The sequence below is a fragment of the Rattus norvegicus genome, chromosome 1 (genome assembly GCF_021556685.1).
Source record: "Rattus norvegicus strain SHRSP/BbbUtx chromosome 1, alternate assembly SHRSP_T2T, whole genome shotgun sequence".
Lineage (NCBI taxonomy): Eukaryota > Metazoa > Chordata > Mammalia > Rodentia > Muridae > Rattus > Rattus norvegicus.
The window spans coordinates 200449024-200467849 of NC_141534.1; the positions used below are offsets into that span (position 1 = coordinate 200449024).

Genomic DNA, 18826 nt, shown 5'->3' on the forward strand with positions numbered 1-18826 from the left:
AGCTTGACTTCCCTCAAAGGCACTGTAGCAACTGGAGAAAGAGGAGCAGGCTCTGGCTTCTCCCCGTGCACAGGAACTTAACAGAACTTGCTGCCTCTCACCTGCCAATGAAAGGCACAGATCTGTCCCACGGGCCCCAATCCTTTCAAAGGCCAAAGTGTCTGTGTGTCACTTTGAAATAAAGATGTCTGCTGGCTGCCACAGCAAACATGCTATTAAAACAGGCTCAATAGACAGAAGATGAAAGGTGCTCTCTCTAGGGAAAGGCGGCTGTGCCTGTCACAGGCACACGCACTGTTCCTGACACTCCACAAAAGACCCTGTCCTGACGCATTCACTTTTCTTGGGAACTTTCAATTAACAAAGAAAGGAGGGGCCAACAAGATGGCTCAGTGGATAAAAACACATGCACCAAGCCTGATGACCTAAGTTCAATTCCTAGAGAACTGACGCCCCCAAAGTTGTTCTCTGACTTCCACAAGTTTACCACTGCAAAGACACACACCCACAATGTCTAATAAATAAATATCAAAAAATAAATAAGAGAGAAAGAAATAGGCTAAAGTGCTGAGGAGCTCAGCTCTGGGTTTCAGGAAAGAAGGTTGAGCAGGCCCAGGCCAGGAGACCCTCCACCCCCACCACCATCCCACCCAGCCAGCTGTAAGACCCTGTTGGTGCTGGGATTTGCTGTCTGGAGTAAACCCCCTGTCACAGGATGCATTCCTTCATTGCCATGGCAATGCTTGGGCACACCTCAGAGATCCCTTCTGCCTTCCAGGCCACTGACCTGAGCTGAGTGAGACATCATGGCACAAGAAAGATGGCTCAGGATGGCAATGCTTTGCTGGGCCAAGCTGCGAGGGTAGAGGCAGCCTAGGGGTGAGGCCAAGAACTAGTCAAGGACTCAGGAGTTCACAGAGCTCAACCCCCTCTCCTGCGTCCCTGGCTAAGTACTGCATCTTTTTGCCTGAACAGGCATGTAAGTGTCAACAGCAATGTCTAGTTAGCACCTGAGGGTCCCAAGTGCTTTCTGACTGTTCTGGTTGGGTGATGCCAACAGCACTTGACTATCACATCTATCCACTGTGCCAGATGCCAGAACACGCCTCATTGTTCTCTGTGAGCTGTAAAGCGAACAAGGGCTGGGGCCTGGGACAGATCCCAAAAGAAAAGCTCCCTCCCTGGTGCTCTAGGGCTGTGTTCTCCTCCTTATCTTGCTGGAGTCATCCTGCCTCACCTTGGTTTTGCCCAGCCGATGACCTAAGGGGTAGCTGATGGGTCTCAATTCTGTGGCCAACGTAACAGCATATGTGGTCAGACTGTGTAATCTAAATCCATGTCAGTGTCTAAAGAATCAAGAAATGGGGTCATTGGTGGGTGCTTAGGTCATGGGTTGGAGCTCCCAGTGAGTTGAGGGTTGATGTGTAAGGGTGAGGAACCACATCTCCCCCTTTGTCATGTAAGAATCACAAGGAGAGGGCGCCATCTGTGAGGAAGCAGTCCCCAGCAGGCGTAGCCTCTTTAGTGTCCACTCTGTTGTTCCTAAGTTACTGGCTGTAGGGGCCTCCTGCTACAGTGAAAACACTAGCAGTTATGTTAAGCGTGTGACATAGCACACAGCAGAGTGCCGGGACCCATTTGCTGGACCTAAAAATACCAAGGTCACTTGGCCATTTCAGAAGCAGGGTCAGCCTCGTATGGCATCATGGCTTCAGGGAAGCTACCTCAACCCCTGAATGTTGGTCTGTCTGTTAAATATGGGTGGCCAAGATCATCCTGGGGCCATTCCTCCCCCAAGAGTCTATGATGAGACTTTCTTTCTTCATAGCAGGGTGGGAAGCTGAGGTCTAGGTGATGCATTTTGTCCCAGACAAACCACAGACCACCACAGAAAACCCCCAGTATTCCTCAGAGTCATCTATCTGTCCCCTGCCTGCAAAGCCAGTTTCACTTGGAAAGCTTTGATGACTCAGAATTCAGTCATTTGGCCAAAGTGAAAAATGAGAACCACCGCTTAACGTCCCATCCGGTGTCACGCCCCACCTGCCAGGGAACGCTGTGCTCGCCACGGTGGGGCAGTGAGACTGCTGTCCAGAGTCTCGGCCCATCCCTGGTAAGACACTCAGGCAGTTCCACATGGAGTTCACCCATGCTCAGGCCCACCCTCTCCAGGCAGTTCACACTGTTCCCATGACAAACGCACGCTGCACAGGCCTGTCCATATCCTGGAGGCCTGTGTACCTCAAAGGTCTGGGGGCAGCACAGAGTGGTGAAGTTCAAAGGGCCACATGAGTACATCGCTCCACGCTGAAATTGGTACTCTAGGACTTACTCTGCTTCACCCAACAACTTTTGCTCTTGAGGCCCACTGAGAAGACCTGCTCAGCCAACAGGCTCAGTGGGAACTGTCCTTATGGCCCTAAGCTAATGACCAGAGACAGTGTACCCACTCTTAGAGTCCACAAGAGGGATTAGAGAACAAAGCTGTTCCCAGGGCACTTTTCTATCAAACCAAGCCGACGTTAGCTTTAGTCAGTCACAGCAGAGGCCACTGACCACACACTGTTGCTCTAGCCTGGATCTCTAGCTCAGCCCCAGCCCCAGCTTCCTTGGGCTTACTGGAAAATACTGAGGGATCTTCCTCCAGGTGCAGGACCTTTTGGTACACGGACATATTGAGACGTCTTCCCTCTCGGTAGGAGGCTCTGGGCTGAGCAGAGAGATAAAGGTGGCTTGCTCCTGGGTCCTTGCTTTCCTGGTATAAGTTGAAACCTAATCCCCCAAGGGAAGCATATCAAGTCAACATACCCTCTGCCCTGCTGCCTGGACAGGGTGACTGCCCTACCAAGGCCTTGTGCTGGATCAGCTTGTTCTCTTCCCCAGGTGCTATAGCTAACATGCCAAGCATGGTGACAGGACCCCAGAAAGATCTTCTAAGGGACTCAACCATCTGTTTCCTCAGCAGTGACACAGAAGCCTGAGCATAGCAGGTGACAGCAAAGCTCCCGCCCACCCCAGGGAATGCTGCCTGGGTGCCAAGGGCCCAAGCTCATAAGCCCTGTCCCTCATACTCAGAAGTGGGCATCTGGGGACACAGAGAGGCCAGCTGGTGTGGGGGTGGGGGGGTGTACGCCTAAGAACAGATGGCACAGCATCCTTCTCACCCTGTTGTGGGCCTCAGAGGAGGAGGACAGGCCACCCAGATTCTACAGCCACAGGATCTGGGCTTCTCTGTTGCCTCACGGCATTGCTTCCTGGCTCCTCACCTGGGAAATGCACTGTTGATCTTCATCCAGACATTTCACTGGGCTACTTTAAGGAATGCAAAGGCAATGAGGCAAACTGGGGCTGAGGGTGTCTGCTGATGTCTCACCTAACAGTCGCTTGGCCCACAAAAGCAAATGCTTGCTTGGCTGCTGCCTGCTTACAGCTGCCCCTTTCAGAATGGCTGGGGGCTAGGAGGCCTGGAAGACAGCTTCCTTACAGAGGCGACACCAGCTCAAGATGGACTGTCACAGGTGGAAGAGGTATTATCCTGCAAACCAGTGGAATGGCATCTGAAGTGCTAGCCGTGCTACCTGGGCCGGGGCAGAAGCCCAACTCCTGTGTTGCCTCTCCACGTGGTCTTTCCTGGTCTTGCCAGGCTCCCCTGCCCTCCACCTGGTTTCTTCAAAAGCCTCCCTCCACCAACCACCTGCTTAGTCCCCAACTCAAGTTCTGCTCCTTGAAACTGAAACATGGTGCTCAAGATTAGACATGTGTGACCCCTGGGCCTGTCACGCATTTACTCCCCAGTGCTTTTGTTCTGTCCAGAGCAGTAATGTCAGGCCCTGAGCAGATGCTGCTGCTGGGCCTGAGTCACCTTGAGTCTTCCAGGAAGCCATGGCTGCTGGAGACAGCACCCCTTGAGCAACCAGGGTGTTCTACGCACAGACGCCGCATGAGGATATCTGAAAGTGACAGGCTATATTCACCAGGGGCAAGCTTGCTTTCTCCTGGACAGAAAGTGTACAGTCCCTCCACAACCACCACTCTTCAAGTCTGCCATGCTCGCATCTCTTTTTAAGGACTGGGAGATGGCCCAGCCACTAAAATGCTTGCTACACAAGCACAGGGGCCTGAGTTGGGTCTCTATAATCCCTGTGTTTTTTGTCTCTGTTTTGTTTTTAAAAGCCAGGTGTGGTGCTGCATGCTTGTAATCCCAGAGCTAGGGACCAAGGACATGCAGATCCTTGGGGCCCGCTGGCTAGCAAGCATAACTTAAGGCCCAAACCAGAGAACTGTCAAAAAACAAGGTAGGGAGGCTGGAGAGATGGCTCAGTGATTAAGAACAACTGCTGCTCTTGCAGAATGCCAGATTTAATTCCAAATACCCACATGCTAGTTCATAAAACCACCTGCAACTCAGTTCTAGGGCGGGTATGATGCCCTTTTCAGGCCCCCACAGGCTGCTACACACATGTAGTGCATACAAAGTGGGATGGGAACTGAGAAACACCACCCAAGGCTAACCTCTGGCTTCCACAGGGGTGTACACACACACACACACACACACACACACACACACACACACACACACAATCTGAATACGCTCACACACATGTGTACCTGTACATGCACAAACACATAAGTAAAGATTAAAAACAGAAACATTACAGTCCTCTCTATGTTCTGAGTCTTAGGACCACTTCAAATCTTCCTTAAGACACCACCACGACGAGGCCAGACTGTGAGGCCAGGTGGGTAGCCTGGCTCCAGCCAGCCTTGCATGAGGCTGGCCCTTGGATCTGCCTGAGTGGAGCCATTTTCTCCCCAAGCAGATATTCGTACAACAGAACTGTGCAAGCATCTCAAAACAATAGGCCATGAGACAAGCTTTCTATGTTTCCTTTGTGCTGGGGCTGACAAAGTCTGTAGTTTCCTGGGTTTAGTATTTATTTATTTATTTATTTATTTATTTATTTATTTATAGACAGAATCTCACTGTGTAGCTCTGGCTAGCCTCAAACTCACAGAGATCCAGCTGCTCTGCCTCCTGAGTGCTGGGGTTAACAGGCTATTGACATATACTCTTAAGCAGGGTCAGCAACACTACGTCCAACCCACTTTTGTGTAGTGCTCACCTTTGGGCCTTTTTAAGCTTGGATGGCCTCCTTACCCTCAGGAATGTAGGAAATGCTGGCTGGAAAACTATGTGGGAGCCAGGATGCCAAGGACTGAGAACAGGAACTGAAGGAAGAGGTGGGTCTCAGGGGTTCTGATAGCACCACTGATTCATCACTGCAAACTCTGGGCTCTTCCCAGATCACAGGCTCTAGAAACCAACAGACTAACTGGGGTGGTAAATACCTGCTGTGTGGAAACCAGGCCTGTCACTGGGAAGGTGCCTACCTTCCTTCATGGGCTACTGCTTTCCCAATGTCCCTTCGTATGAACCAGCAAATGCCCTGCCAGCACCTGCTTCATGCTGGGAGATTGTGGCCACCCTCCTAGGAGGTATCCCAGTGAGGGACAGACTACAGGGCCTGTCTTGGCACAGGCACTCATTTGTCCTTTCTTACTAACAGGGGACAGAGACCAGGAGGCACAATGTGCTTCAAACCTCTGGCTGTTGCCTCTAAGCCAGAAAGGCCAAGGTGCAGTCGAAGCCACAGGTATGCTGTATGGTTGCTAGACCACACCATTCTCAGAGCCACCATAGGGAAGCACCACAAAGCTTTGAGAAGCCCCCTTCAGGAAAAACCTTTCTACCCACAGTCACTCTGGGCCTTGGCTAACTCTGCTCTGGAACTCCCTTGCTATAACTCTGGGGGCCACCTTCCTTTTATATTTTACATGCTATGCTCCAGTCTTGGGTAATACCGGAGGCTCCAGGTCCAGATGGTAGAATGAACTAGAAGAAAATGACCTAATATAGAGCTTTCGGTTTTAGAACCATCTACTTACAGGCATAGCCTCCTAAGAACATAGAACCAAGAAAAACAGACCTAGGGCCAGCAGCCTTAGTCAGAGATAGCAGGACCAGACCCATGGAGAAGAAAGAAAGGTCCAACAGAGTCCCTGATACCACCCATCAAATAGAGGGCTGTCAGGGAGGGGCTGCTTCATAACAGGAAATGCCCAAACTAACCATGTGACTCACAGTTCTTAAGGATTGGCTAGAGTGATGCTCACTGGCCCAAACCTTCCAGATAGGGCAGAGCCTGGCCCTACTCCAGTCAACTCATTGCTCCCAACATGTGCTCTGGACCGTGCAGTCATGTGAACCCCCTCTACTGCCAACTGTTCTGGCTACCCAGCTCCTACCTCTCCTCTTTCACTAGCTTTCTTCCTTAGTACACACAACCTCACATGCCTCGCTTTGGAGCAGACCTCACATTCCTATTTGCACTCTGTTCCTTGCCAACCATACAGGGAACCTTGATCGTGCCCCACAGCCTGGTTCAGGGACTGCCTCACAGTGTGGCTACTGAAGGGCCCCAACCTAGAGTGCTACAGGTAAGAAAAGACCCTGCAGACTTTCTGAATGGCAGTTAGCCAGTGTCCCCTCTCTGTTGGCACCCAACAGGACACACCAAGGTTGCTGTTTCTGCTGCAGGCCCAGGATGGCAGATGGCATGCCTGAACACAGAGCGTGTGGAGGCCAACTTCAAGGGCCTCCCAAGCCCTCACAAGTGGAAAACAAACATTTTGTTTCTTCAGTGAACATTCCCCTCAGTGCACACTCAGGAAGGAGTGTGTGAAACCACTTCGCTCAGTTTGATGTGAAGAGGATTCTTTGCTTAACAAAGGTTAAAGGATCTTTCCAAAGCACACAGGGACCTGGCAAGGGGCCAAAGCCAATGCTGTCTGAGCCCACAGCCCTCAGGGCAGTGCTGGCCAGCAAAGTCCAGGAGCAGCTTCCACAGCCACTCTGGGGCACAGAGGCGGGTCTAAGCCCTCAGAGAGGATACCGGTCCTGGTTGTCTTCAGCTGCCGTGGAAACCGTGTATTCTAAGAGATTACAACTAGTCCCAGAAGGCAGGACTGTTGTGCACCAGGACCTCCTCAGTTCTACCCCCTGGAGCTGATTATCACCATTCTAGATTCTATGGTCCATGGCATGTAACTCTGGGGATGGGAATCCATACTAGAAACGAGCAAGTCTCGACCAGTGTCAGCCATCTCACTCTACAGATGCCAATCAAGGCTGAAGGAGGGAGACTTTCCCCAATTTGCACAGCCAATGGATGTGCAATCAAATCTCACAACTTCTGGACCAGGCCCAGGAGTGAGTGTGAGTGTGTGAGATAGAGGTGGAGGGAGGGGAGGGAGGGAGAGAGGGAGAGAAGAGGGAGAGAGGGAGGACACCTCAGGCAGGACACAGTGTAGAGAACCTGGGCAGGCTTAGGCTGGAAGCTCTAATATGATGTGCCCACTGGGACATAGCATTCAACTTCTCAGCCTCAGGTTCTCATTCGTGCCAGGTCAGAGCTTCTGGATGACTAAAGGGTGGAGAACAAGTGTGGGAGAGATTAACTGCCCCACTCATTCTCTGTCCACCCAACCATGCCTGCGCTCAGAGGGCTAGGTGGCACACAGTAGGGCACAGCCAAGCACCTAGAAAGTCAGTGTTGGTTCAGGATCTGTACCCAGCAAAATAGTCAGTCAAGGCCAAGAAGACATGCTAGCCTCACGCAAGGTAAAATGCCCAAAAATAAATGTCTGACAATGCATAAAGCTAGTGAGAGAAAATGTAAAGAATGTCCTACAGGAACTAAACGAATACGCCTCCCTGTACCAGGACAGGGTGACACAATCTGAAAAACTCTGTCAGCTTTCCATGAGTCAATTCACAAGTCTGATGTGAACTCAACCTGAGCCACAAGAACACTCCTGCACCATGGCCTTAAACTTTGATATTTTAGAGTTTCTTTCATCCTCCTGCCTCAGTCTCCCAAGTGCTGGAATTACAGACCTATACCACCATACCCAGCCATTTCTCTCTCTCTCTCTCTCTCTCCCTCCCTCTCTCTCTCTCTCTCTCTCTCTCTCTCTCTCTCTCTCTCTCTCTCTCCCCCTCTCTCTCCCCCTTCCCCCCTTCTCTCCCCCCCCTCATTCATTTGTTTTTTCCAGACTGAGTTTCTCTTCGTAGTCCTGCCTGTCTTGGGGTTGGCCTTGAACTCATGTATATTCACCTGCCTCTGCCTCCCAAGTACTGGAACTAGGTAGGTGTGCACCACCACACCTAGCTTATTGATTTCATTTTTGATAGAAAAATAAACAAATGGCATGCTTCTGAAAAGTTCTACAGCTGACATTACAGGCTAATCTTACCAGACCACCCCATAACAAATTATATGTCTAAACAAAGCCTCAGGAGCTGAAAAGGCACAAGAATATACTCCAGTGGAGACCGACACAGCAGAAGACACAGCTCAATATATGGTGGCAATGGAATCTCAAGGCAGGGAGCAGATGATGGGTTTCCACTTGAGACAAATGAGGAGTGTATTAAAAGCAGCAGGGTGGCTCCCCATTCACAGCGTGCACAGGACAAACTACAGACCAAAGATAACAACATAAAGCCAGAGACAGACCAGAGGTAAACAGAACTGCTTTATAACCTTGAGGTTGGCCCTTCCTTTCTAAAACTCAAAATCTAGAGCCATTAAAGAAATAAACATGACAGGAACATGCACATTTCAAAAGATGCCCAAAGTTGGGGCACACACAATGATGCTGTCACTAAAACTGTACCAAGCAGGCTGACAGCTCCTTAAAACACTAAGCTCAGCAACTCCATGAGAACCCGAAGTTCAGCTCTGAGGTGGATGTGGAAAGTGAGCCCTGGAGAAACCCATCCCTAGACCTCTGCATACAACTCATCCTGCAAGAGCCATCAGAAACGAGGGACTGGGAATGCTACAGTGTGGAAGCTGTGTGCAGAGGGAGAGAAGCAAGGCACTAAAGAGTGTGTGCACATAATGCCAAGGATGAAGAAGTCTACACAGACAGAGCACAGATCTACACAGACAGAGCACAGATCTACACAGACAGAACACAGATCTACACAGACAGAACACAGATCTACACAGACAGAACACAGATCTACACAGACAGAGCACAGATCTACACAGACAGAACACAGATCTACACAGGTAGAACACAGATCTACACAGACAGAGCACAGATCTACACAGGTAGAACACAGATCTACACATACAGAGCATAGATCTACACAGGTAGAACACAGATCTACACAGGTAGAACACAGATCTACACAGACAGAGCACAGATCTACACAGACAGAACACAGATCTACACAGATAGAACACAGATCTACACAGGTAGAACACAGATCTACACAGGTAGAACACAGATCTACACAGGTAGAACACAGATCTACACAGGTAGGTAGAACACAGATCAGTGTTTGCCAGATCTGGGGAATAATGACCAGGCACACTTCTGCTTTAAGAAGCAACAAAGTGTTTTAAAATCGATGTGGTAATGACTATAGAGCTCTGTGAATAAGTTGCAAACCATCCATTGTACATGGCAAATGTATAATAAGTAGTGTGGTATATGAATTATATCCCAGTAACGTACAAGAATGGTAGAGTCAGAAAACAGAGACCAAATTACAAATAAATATTTGTAACTCAAACCACAACCAAAGTTAATCTCCCTAATGTTCAGTTGGGAAGAGAAATACCAACAGCTGTTTTTAAAAGGGACAGTGAAAAGGATACAGAGAAATCCACACAAATAATCTCTTAAATATGCAAAGAGACACTCGACTGGTCTGGAAATGCAAATTAAAACAACAGCTATGCTGTGGGAGGCAGGTGTAGGAGAATGCATGCACATTTAAGGCCCTAGCCTGCTCTACATGATAAGTCCTAGGTCAACCAGAACCACATAGCAAGACCTTGTCACAAAAGGGAGAAGGGAAGGAGGAAGGGCAGGAGGAAGGGTGGGGAACACAGAAAAACAGTTGTTTACCTCCCTATCTGCTGGCAAAAACCTAATGTTTGAGCAGGAGGGGGCAGAAAGCAGAGCATGTAAATTCGGCCAATCACTGCTCTTGTGACATGGACCTTTTGACATTCTCTAAAGCCACAGGCACAGGCCACTTGTGACCCAGCAGTCCTACTTGAAGGGATGTATCCTGTGGAAGATAAGCTGCCATCTCCCAAAGGAGTCACTCGTGTTGAAGAGCACAGTTGAAGAAGGCTGGAAACAGCTTGGGGCCATGAGTGGGGCCAGAAAAACAGGTGGCCCACAAAATGAACAGCCTGCATCTAGCCGGGAATGTGGGAGAGGCAGCTCACACTGGCCACAAAAGTACCTGTGGGATGCTGGACTACAGAGATGGATCAGCTGTTAAGAAAGCTGTTCTTTGGGGTTGGGGATTTAGCTCAGTGGTAGAGAGCTTGCCTAGCAAGCGCAAGGCCCTGGGTTTGGTCCCCAGCTCCGAAAAAAAGAAAAAAAAAAAGAAAAAGAAAAAAAGAAAGCTGTTCTTCCAGAGAACCAGGGTTCAATTCCCAGCACCTACGTGGTTCATAACTGTTTGTAAGTCCAGTTCCAGGGGACAGGATACCCTCTTCTGGCCTCCATGGGTACCAAGCATGCACATGATGCACATATATGCAGACCAAATACCAATACACATAAAATAAATGGAGAATGATGACTAGCGATCTCTGTGTGGCCTCCCTCAGACAGAGCAGCATGATGTACTTTGGATGCTGAATGTCCCCCAACGGTCCACATGTTGAAGACTCAGTCCCCAGCCCATGGCACAATTGGGATGTGGTAGAGCCTTGGAGGTGTATCTAACTTTTTGACATTGCGATCCAACACTGTCATCTACAAAGTTTAAGAAATGCACAAGTGAGTCACCCAAAAGCGAACAAACTACCCACAAAAATGTCTCATAATGCTTTAGGTAAGATTTTTTTTTTTTTTTTGTATTGAGCTGTATCCACAGCTAGAGGGAAGAGTTGGACAAACTGGATAGAGGGTGGGGCCTAGTGTTAGTAAGTGGGGCCCTGGGGGCATCATGCCCTTGAAGGGAAAACTGGGACCCTATTACCCCTTTTCTCTTCCCAGTTGCGGTGAGCTAGACAGACCCCTTCTGCCATGCACTCCAACCATGACAGTCTGTGCTGCCACACACAGACCCAAGAGACTATACCCTCATAAACCTTCCCTCCCTCTAAATTGTTTATCTCTGGTACTTTTGTCAGAGTGATAGAAAGTTGAGCCTTTGGAAAATATGAGGGCTTCTTTGTACCCACTCTTAAGTTTTAAACGCTAATGTACTATCCAAAAACGTGACTGTATAGTTTTTATTACTTATTTCCTCAGGAGGAGGAGACACTATAAGTTAGGGAGGAAGAACAAAATCATCAGTCAATTTGTGGTTTTTTGTTTTTTTTTTAAACAAGTTTTCACCCCCTCTTCGTGTTAAAGCATTTTGGTGTGCCTCCTTCAAAGCTCATTTTTTTTTTCCTTTATGTTCTCTACTGGTAAAAAACAACAACAAAAACCAAACCTACCAGGTCCAGCTTTCGTTACCTAATATCACCAATTAAATGGAGTTGGGATGAGAAAACAAGAGAAACGCACAAGAGCCAGGAGCCATACCCATGTGAACACTTGCCTGTTTATGCTATGGCCCACAGTCTTTGCACACGGGGGGTGGGGGTGATGCTGCCATGAGGCTGCAAAGTTCTTGCTGCATTTGCTGCGGGGCTAGAATGGGGCTCCCTGTTCCGGGAAGAACGTGGCTTTTTAGACCCCTGAGACAGTACCTATCTCAGCCGGATCTCCAGAGTGTGTAAGGAGAAGTCTCCTGACTTACCACAGGATCCTGCAGGAACACTTCAGCAGCACAAATGTGGAAGACACACTTGGGATGGCTGTCTACAATGTGTGTGGCAACAGACCCCAACTCCACTTGTCACATCTCTGCCCCTTCAGATAAGATGTAGAGGCCAAGTTCAAAGTGTCAGACTCAAGTGGGGAGGGGAAATTCTAATTGCTAAAGAAAAGCAAGCAAGCACTGAGGAAACAGTGACCTCATTCCTCTGTGTCTTACCCACCTGAGCAGAGACAAGTCAGAGGCAGTCCCTAACCTTGCAAGGCTGTCCTTAGTGGCTGGCAGGGGTGTTTCCCCTCCTGCTCAGGGCCAAATCACAAGAGGGATCTGCATGCATCCCCGAAGGTAGCAGCTTCTCTAAGTCTCTGTCTATCTCTGTCTAAGTAAAGGTTTTCCAAGGGTTGACCTTGCTGACCTCAAAGCAACTAAAGGCACTCTAAGGACTCCTGGCTTCTGACTCCAATCTACCATATATTGGGTTCATCCAGAGAGTTCTGCATCTTCTGGGCTCGTTTCCAGGAGAGATACATCATGAGCATGAGACTACTTGGACAGGACCTACAATAAGGGGTTTCTACCCTATCCTGACATTGCAATATAGATACCAACTGTAATGCCCTTTGAGGCCTGGCATCAAATCCAAAGCAAACTTGTAGGGATGATGGCAGTGGTTCCCAACAGCCGTCTTCAGGCCAGATCTCACCTCGTATTCCAGACCCAGTAGGTTTATCTCTGAAGATGTCACATGGTCCTCTTAGCTCAGTGTGTCTCTAGCTCTTTTTAACCTGAGCCTCCAAAAAGAAAAGTGAATGTCTCACTCCAAGGCCAAAGGCTCAACCCACTAGATTTTTTGAGGCCTGGTAGCTTCTCAGCTGTGCCCTAAAATCCACCCCCATCCCCGCTTCCTTCCCTAGTCACGCTAAACTCCTTCCTCCCCAGTATGACCTCTTCAGGTAAAAATCACCCCCCCCCCCCCACTACACACACACACACACACACACACACCATGTTCATTAACTTCTCTTACTTTGGAAATTCACCATACTTCATAGGCTGGCTAAAATGTCTACCAACTCTGCTTCTGCCCCAAGCCTTCCTGGAGCCTCTGCCCAGCAGGGGATACCCCACGTCCCCCTGCTAGAGCTCTGACACCTACCTGGGCAGGCTGCTAGAATCCTAATGGATTCTCACCTGCATAGCTGAAGATCTCAGCCAGAGAACCACTATACACTAATTGAACCTGATGCCTGCTATATCAAAGATGGATGGGTGGGTGGGAGAAATCAATTGAGAGGTTGAAAACAATGGACCAGGACCTGGGGTGAAGTTCAGTGGTAAGCACTTGCCTAACATATATGAGGCCTCAGGAGGGAAGGAAAGTACATATGGGGTACAACCTGTCTCTAACCTTAGAGTTGGTATCACTTTACGCAAGCTGAGTTTCTCTTTGCAATCTGTAAAATGGGGAAACAAAACTGTATATTAAAGGGCTTGTATCCAAGCCCAGATGAGCTCATGCACAATCTTGGGCTCAGAAGGGCTTAAGTAACACTTGACTGTGCCCAGCTGCAGCAGGTGATGGAGAACAGCCCCAAGGGAGGCAGAATGAGGGTCTACTTGCTCCACTCACAAGTCGCCAGGAGAGAACCTTTGGCATGCTGTGGAAAGGAAGGCTACACTGTCTCTCACTGACCACTAGAGTCCTATGAGGCATGCCCAGGGCAGCATCCAGCTGGACTTGGCCGGCATGTCCCAGCATGCCCAGGCAGAGCAAATGACTGGGGATATGCCCTACGGGCACCGGGTGTGGCAGGACATTCCTGGGCACATTCTGCTTCTCTGGGCTCAGCTGGTTCCACCCACAGAGCAGAGGTGAATGTCAGGCACAGAGTATGGGGCTCCTTGATGATCTCTGAGCCTAGGAAGACCTGTGAGAGAGCTACCTTTCTTGAGACTTTACCTGGAAGTAGATAAAACACTTGCTTGGCTTTGGGATCCTGGAGAAATAGACAGTCTGGACTCTTGTCCTCCAGGCTCCTGCTGGGGATGGCCTGTCCTCCTCTCACATTCTAAATAAAACCAATCTGATTTCTCCAACCCCATTTGATATTGAGGAGGAGTTGCTGGTGCCATACTCCTGGGCAGTCTGGATGGGGTTTGCAGTGTGGGGCTTCCATCTTCTCTATTTAAAGCAGGCTGGACCCTGGGCAGATCCCAGCAAGGAGTGGAGTCTGGACCAGAGGAAAGGTGCAGGAGAATCTCAAGAGACTGTTAATGAGGAGGGCTCTTGCCTTATGGGTGAAGCCTGGTCCAGCCTGGCACATGCTCCTCACAGACAAAGTAGAAGATTTCACAAATCCACTTGAGTGGCTCATAGAGATACGAAGGGAATGGTGCTGCTGACGTTGGGGATGATCACAGCATGTGCAAGTTCCATGTGCCCCCACTTGCATGAGCCACTGTGAGCTCTGGAAGGGCTAGCCAGGGCTGGTCTCTGATGCTTTGAGTTTCCCAGGGACACACCTCAATACAACTGTGTATTTCCTGATAGTTTTTTTTTCCCCTTTTGTTCATTTCTGTCTAAAAGTTTGGCAGGACCTAAAACACAGCACCTGCATCCCTGGGCATTTAGAAGACCCTAGAGAATCCTGCCCTGTTGGGTGTGGCTGCCACAGACATCTGTCTGGTAAAGCTGGGCCATGCATGGTGAGGAGTCCATGGGGACGGTCTCACTCTCAAGCCAACATCTTCTCTGGCTATTGTGATTTTTTTTTTTTAAAGGGCTGGCTTTGAGGGTGGGGTAGTAGGGGCAGAGTCTCAACAGATGGCCCAGATGCTATCTTCACAAGGCTGAGACCTGGACAGCTTGTTTGGAATGCATGCTACCTTGGTAGCCTGACAGACGGTGTGACTTCAGGCTAATTCACAATCTTTGTGTTCAGTCACGACCCCAGCTAGACTGGCTAACATCCTTTGGTAGCAATGCTCACTCAAACTAGAACACTACAGGCCAGTGCCCTCTAGAGACAAGGATACACTAATAACTGATGCTCACAGCCTAGAAAGATGGTAACATCAGGGAGACCTTCTCTGTTCTCGCTGTGTAGGATCCATGGATTTCCCTGTAATTGTCTGGCAGGCTGGGGTACATCTAGAGGAACCCCTTGGCACTCATCTCTGGCATCCAGGCTGGCTGCTTCTCTACTTCCTGTTCACTCTGTCCTTTCTCCGTTAATTTCCACCACTGTCCCCTTTAAGTGAGACTTCATTTTCATAGAAGCAAGAAAACCTGGCAGTTCTGAAGGGATGTCTGGGCCGGCCCACCAGAATCGTTTACACAGCCCTATTTTCTCACTGCTAGATTGAGAAGGTATTAAAAAGTGAGGGAGAGAAAAAGATACACAAAAGACAGAACCACCCACCCCTCCCTCAGTGGCTGACAAGAATACATGTCTTGAGAGACACCATCAAAGGTGGTGGCACTCAGGCTAAAGGAGACGCAAGGAGCCCACTGGCCTGGATGAAAGCAAGAAAGCAACTTCCAATGGATGGAAGGAGAAACATTAATTGCAGCTTTACAAAACTCTTTTCTTTGTAGCAAAGCAGGGCCATGGGGCCACTGAAGTCCAGGCAGCTTCAGCAACTCTGGCTATTCACTAGTTGCAGGTGGCTGACCAAGTTCCCAGGGCTGTCCAATGGTGACTGTGCCCCACTCTTTCAGCATGCCTGCAGGAATCCTTACAGGGCCACTCAAACCAGTCTCAAACTGTGAAAGGCTCCATCTCTCCCCTCCCAGGCCCAGCCGCCCAAACAGCCCTAAGAGGGCTGGAGGGCCAGTGGGAGAATGGTGCCAATTAAAAACCCAGAGCCTGTGTGCCTTTCTCTTTCTTGTTTTCATTCCTACAGCTACATTGTGTCCAGTGGCAGCAGGTTCCAAAGGCGAACGAAGCTGTCCATTCACCTCCCAGAGCTTCTGAGCCTCCATCACTGAACTAAACCAATTAGAGCCATGGTTCCCTCCCTGGCAGCTTGAAAGATGGGGTACTACTGTGCATGCTAGGATGATGGGTCCCTTCAACCTCCACCCCTTCCGCAGAGGCACAAGGCACATGGAGAGTGCAGGGCACCACCCTGGACATCTAACTCTAGAAAAACCTGCTCTCTTGAATCTCTGAAACACTCCAGGGCTGCTGGCATGTGCCAGAAATTTCCGGACTTGTCAAGAATGGGAGAAAGAATGGGTTAGTCTGACTTATACTGCTCCAGGGATGACATGACTCCAGCGACTTCTATCTACTGCCTTTCCCCATTACCTCTGGTGGACACGTCAGCTGGCCCATCAGTAGTGCTTACTACAGAGAATCATAGTTGCGCAAAGAAAGGACCTGGGTCTGGATATTTTCCAGCTGCATATCCCTGCCCTGGTTACTAAGCACCTTGAGCCTTATTTCTACAACTGGACACTGGTAAGAAACGCTGGCTTGCCAGTTGGCTGGATAAGCATGGTTACAACTTCCTTCAGTTATAGCTAAGACGGTGGCCATTTACCTAGCAACAGTAGTAACACAGCCCTGCAGGTGCTCAGTCAGCAAACCAAGTTGCTTTGAGTCACTGAAGGCCAATGAATGTCCCCAGGGGTTGGGGCTAGCGGGAAGGGGCGCTCACTGGCCTTTCCTCCTTTTTCCCTTTAGAATTCCAGAACAGCTCCCAGCCCAGACATAGATGGAGATGTGGGTGGCAACTCTGTTCTTTCAGCACAGTACATGTTAATTCCAGCTGACCTGCCTGGCATTCAGCAGCCTTCTGCAAATTAGCAGGGTATCCAAGTTGCTGAATGCATAGTCCTCCCACCAGGAGTGGCTCCAAAACACTCGGCTCCAAGGTTTCTGCCACAGAGGAGGCCCAGTAGCGACCTCCCTGGTGATCTGGAGGGGTTTGGGACTCTGGTTCCCAGAGGTTCACAGGTAGGCTCTGAAGAGATCAGAAAACACCCAGAGCTTGACCTACAGGTAGGGGTAAGGTTAGGCAGCAGTGTGGTGGAAAGGTGGGGGAGGGAGACAGGAGGGCCGTTCCAGAACACCCATCCACTCCACTGCACATTCACCAGCGCCCTCCTCTACCTGGAATGCTGAAATGGAGCCACACGAACGAGCACCACCTGCAGGGAGGAGACCCACGGGCAACGATGCCAACAGTGGCCCTCTACCACGGGGGAGGGGGCAGCTGCTACAAGCAGTGACTAGGGTTAGCCTTTGAGGAGTCCCAGGGTACCTGCGGCCTGTGTGGGGAGCTGGCTTAAGGCTTCAGAGAGGAAAGAAGCTCAGGACTTTCCTTGGAGGCCTCAGGTACAAGCACTGGCTTCATCACCTCCAGCACGTGGTCTGCTCTCCCATTTGTGCTCAGAGCATCTTAAGGAACAAAGGGACTTACTGACCCAGATTCTTCATATAGGAAAAAAAAATTAATGGAGAACGAGAGCAATAATAAAAATTAATTCTGACACCTCCTCGGTTCTTGCTGAGACCTGAAATGTCTTAGCCCCTAAAACAGTTTGCAAGGTTCTGGGGTGGCTCTGCTCTCCAGAAGTCTTCCCAATATGGGGATAGGGCAGTGGGTAACAGCCAGTGCTACAGACAGAGAGGTGACAGCAATCAGCAGGGCTCCAGCCAGGGCGTTGCTCAGATTGCTTTGAGAATCCTGAAGTCCTGATTAATGGTCAAGATGGCGCTGTGTTTTGCCAGTGGGGCTGGAGTGCCTTTTCTTAAGAAAAGCATGGCTGCACACTGCTGGAGGCTGTCTGGCAGAATGCCTGCTTGCCTGACCTCACTGCAAGGGTTCAGGGGAGACACTGGCATCATCCAGGAGCCATCAGGAGTGGGCAGAAAGGCCACTGGACAATGTCACTATCTTTCTTGGACCTTAGGGACAAGGACTCAGAGATGAAAGCAGCAGGGTCTGTGAAGCCACCAATGAGGGAAAAAGTCCCAGGGACAGGAAGCTTTGCAGCAAGCCTGTGTTTCCAGGAAACAGAATGCTGAATGGGAACCAAGGAGGTGCCTCTGCTCTGCCACTGTCTGACCGAGAAGGATCTGCTTTCCTGATAACAAGGAGGGAGCAGACCCTCAATGGCCACCGCCTCATCAGTGGTTCTCAATCTGGTCAGTACTGCTTCCAAATAAACATCACCTGTCACAGGTGGGGAGTGGCCACTTCTAGGCATGTAGGTCAGAGTGGGAAAGTTCCTGTGCATACTACAAAGCAGGCCCCAGTGCCATTAACGTGGAAGCTGAGGTCACTCCACTCTGCCCCTCATCGCTCTGGGAAGGGCGTGTCTTTCTTGCTGGTATTTAAGTGTCTTATAGAATGTTTCTGCTATGGTTCCAAAGCTAAGTCTGCTCTGGCTCCGCCTTGCACTCCTACATCTTTCCCAGGTGTCTCCTCCAATGTCCCTGCGTGGGGCTCTCCATGGCTGTGCCAGCATCTTGTGTCTCCATATTGTTCTGTGCTTCCAGCCCTGGGCTGTGAGGCCAATGGCTAAAGACACAAGGCACAATACAAAGTATACAGTGACATGATCTCCAAGCACTGGTGCCCCTGTGTCCAGCAAGATGTCAAAGCGGCTGTCTGCTGCTCCTTCCCATCTCTGCCATCTCTGAATTTAACATAAATGCTGTGGCTGTGGCATAACTGGCTGGATTACTTAAGGCTAGATACCCAAATGCCACTCTCTTTGAGTATAAAGTTAGGCTCCATTCATCAGATCCCAGTGGCAAGGCACCCCTGGAATCAGCCCAGGGATCATGAATGGCAGAGGGCCATCACCAAGCACAGAGCCCATTTTGGCTGACCTAGCACCTGACACTGGGGGCCCAGGTCTGGATGTATGCCACTGCTTTGGGAACTAGTCAGGGCAAGGGAGGGTGACCTGCACAATTGGAGACACCACATGGCAAGGAT

At 49.9% G+C, this 18826-nt stretch overlaps 1 protein-coding gene across 6 annotated transcripts in view; it reads right to left on the reverse strand.

Moving 5' to 3' along the window:
- Positions 1 to 18826, reverse strand: part of Fam53b (family with sequence similarity 53, member B) — a 102343-nt gene that overhangs the window by 5299 nt on the left and 78218 nt on the right. The gene's annotated exons all lie outside the window — the stretch shown is intronic.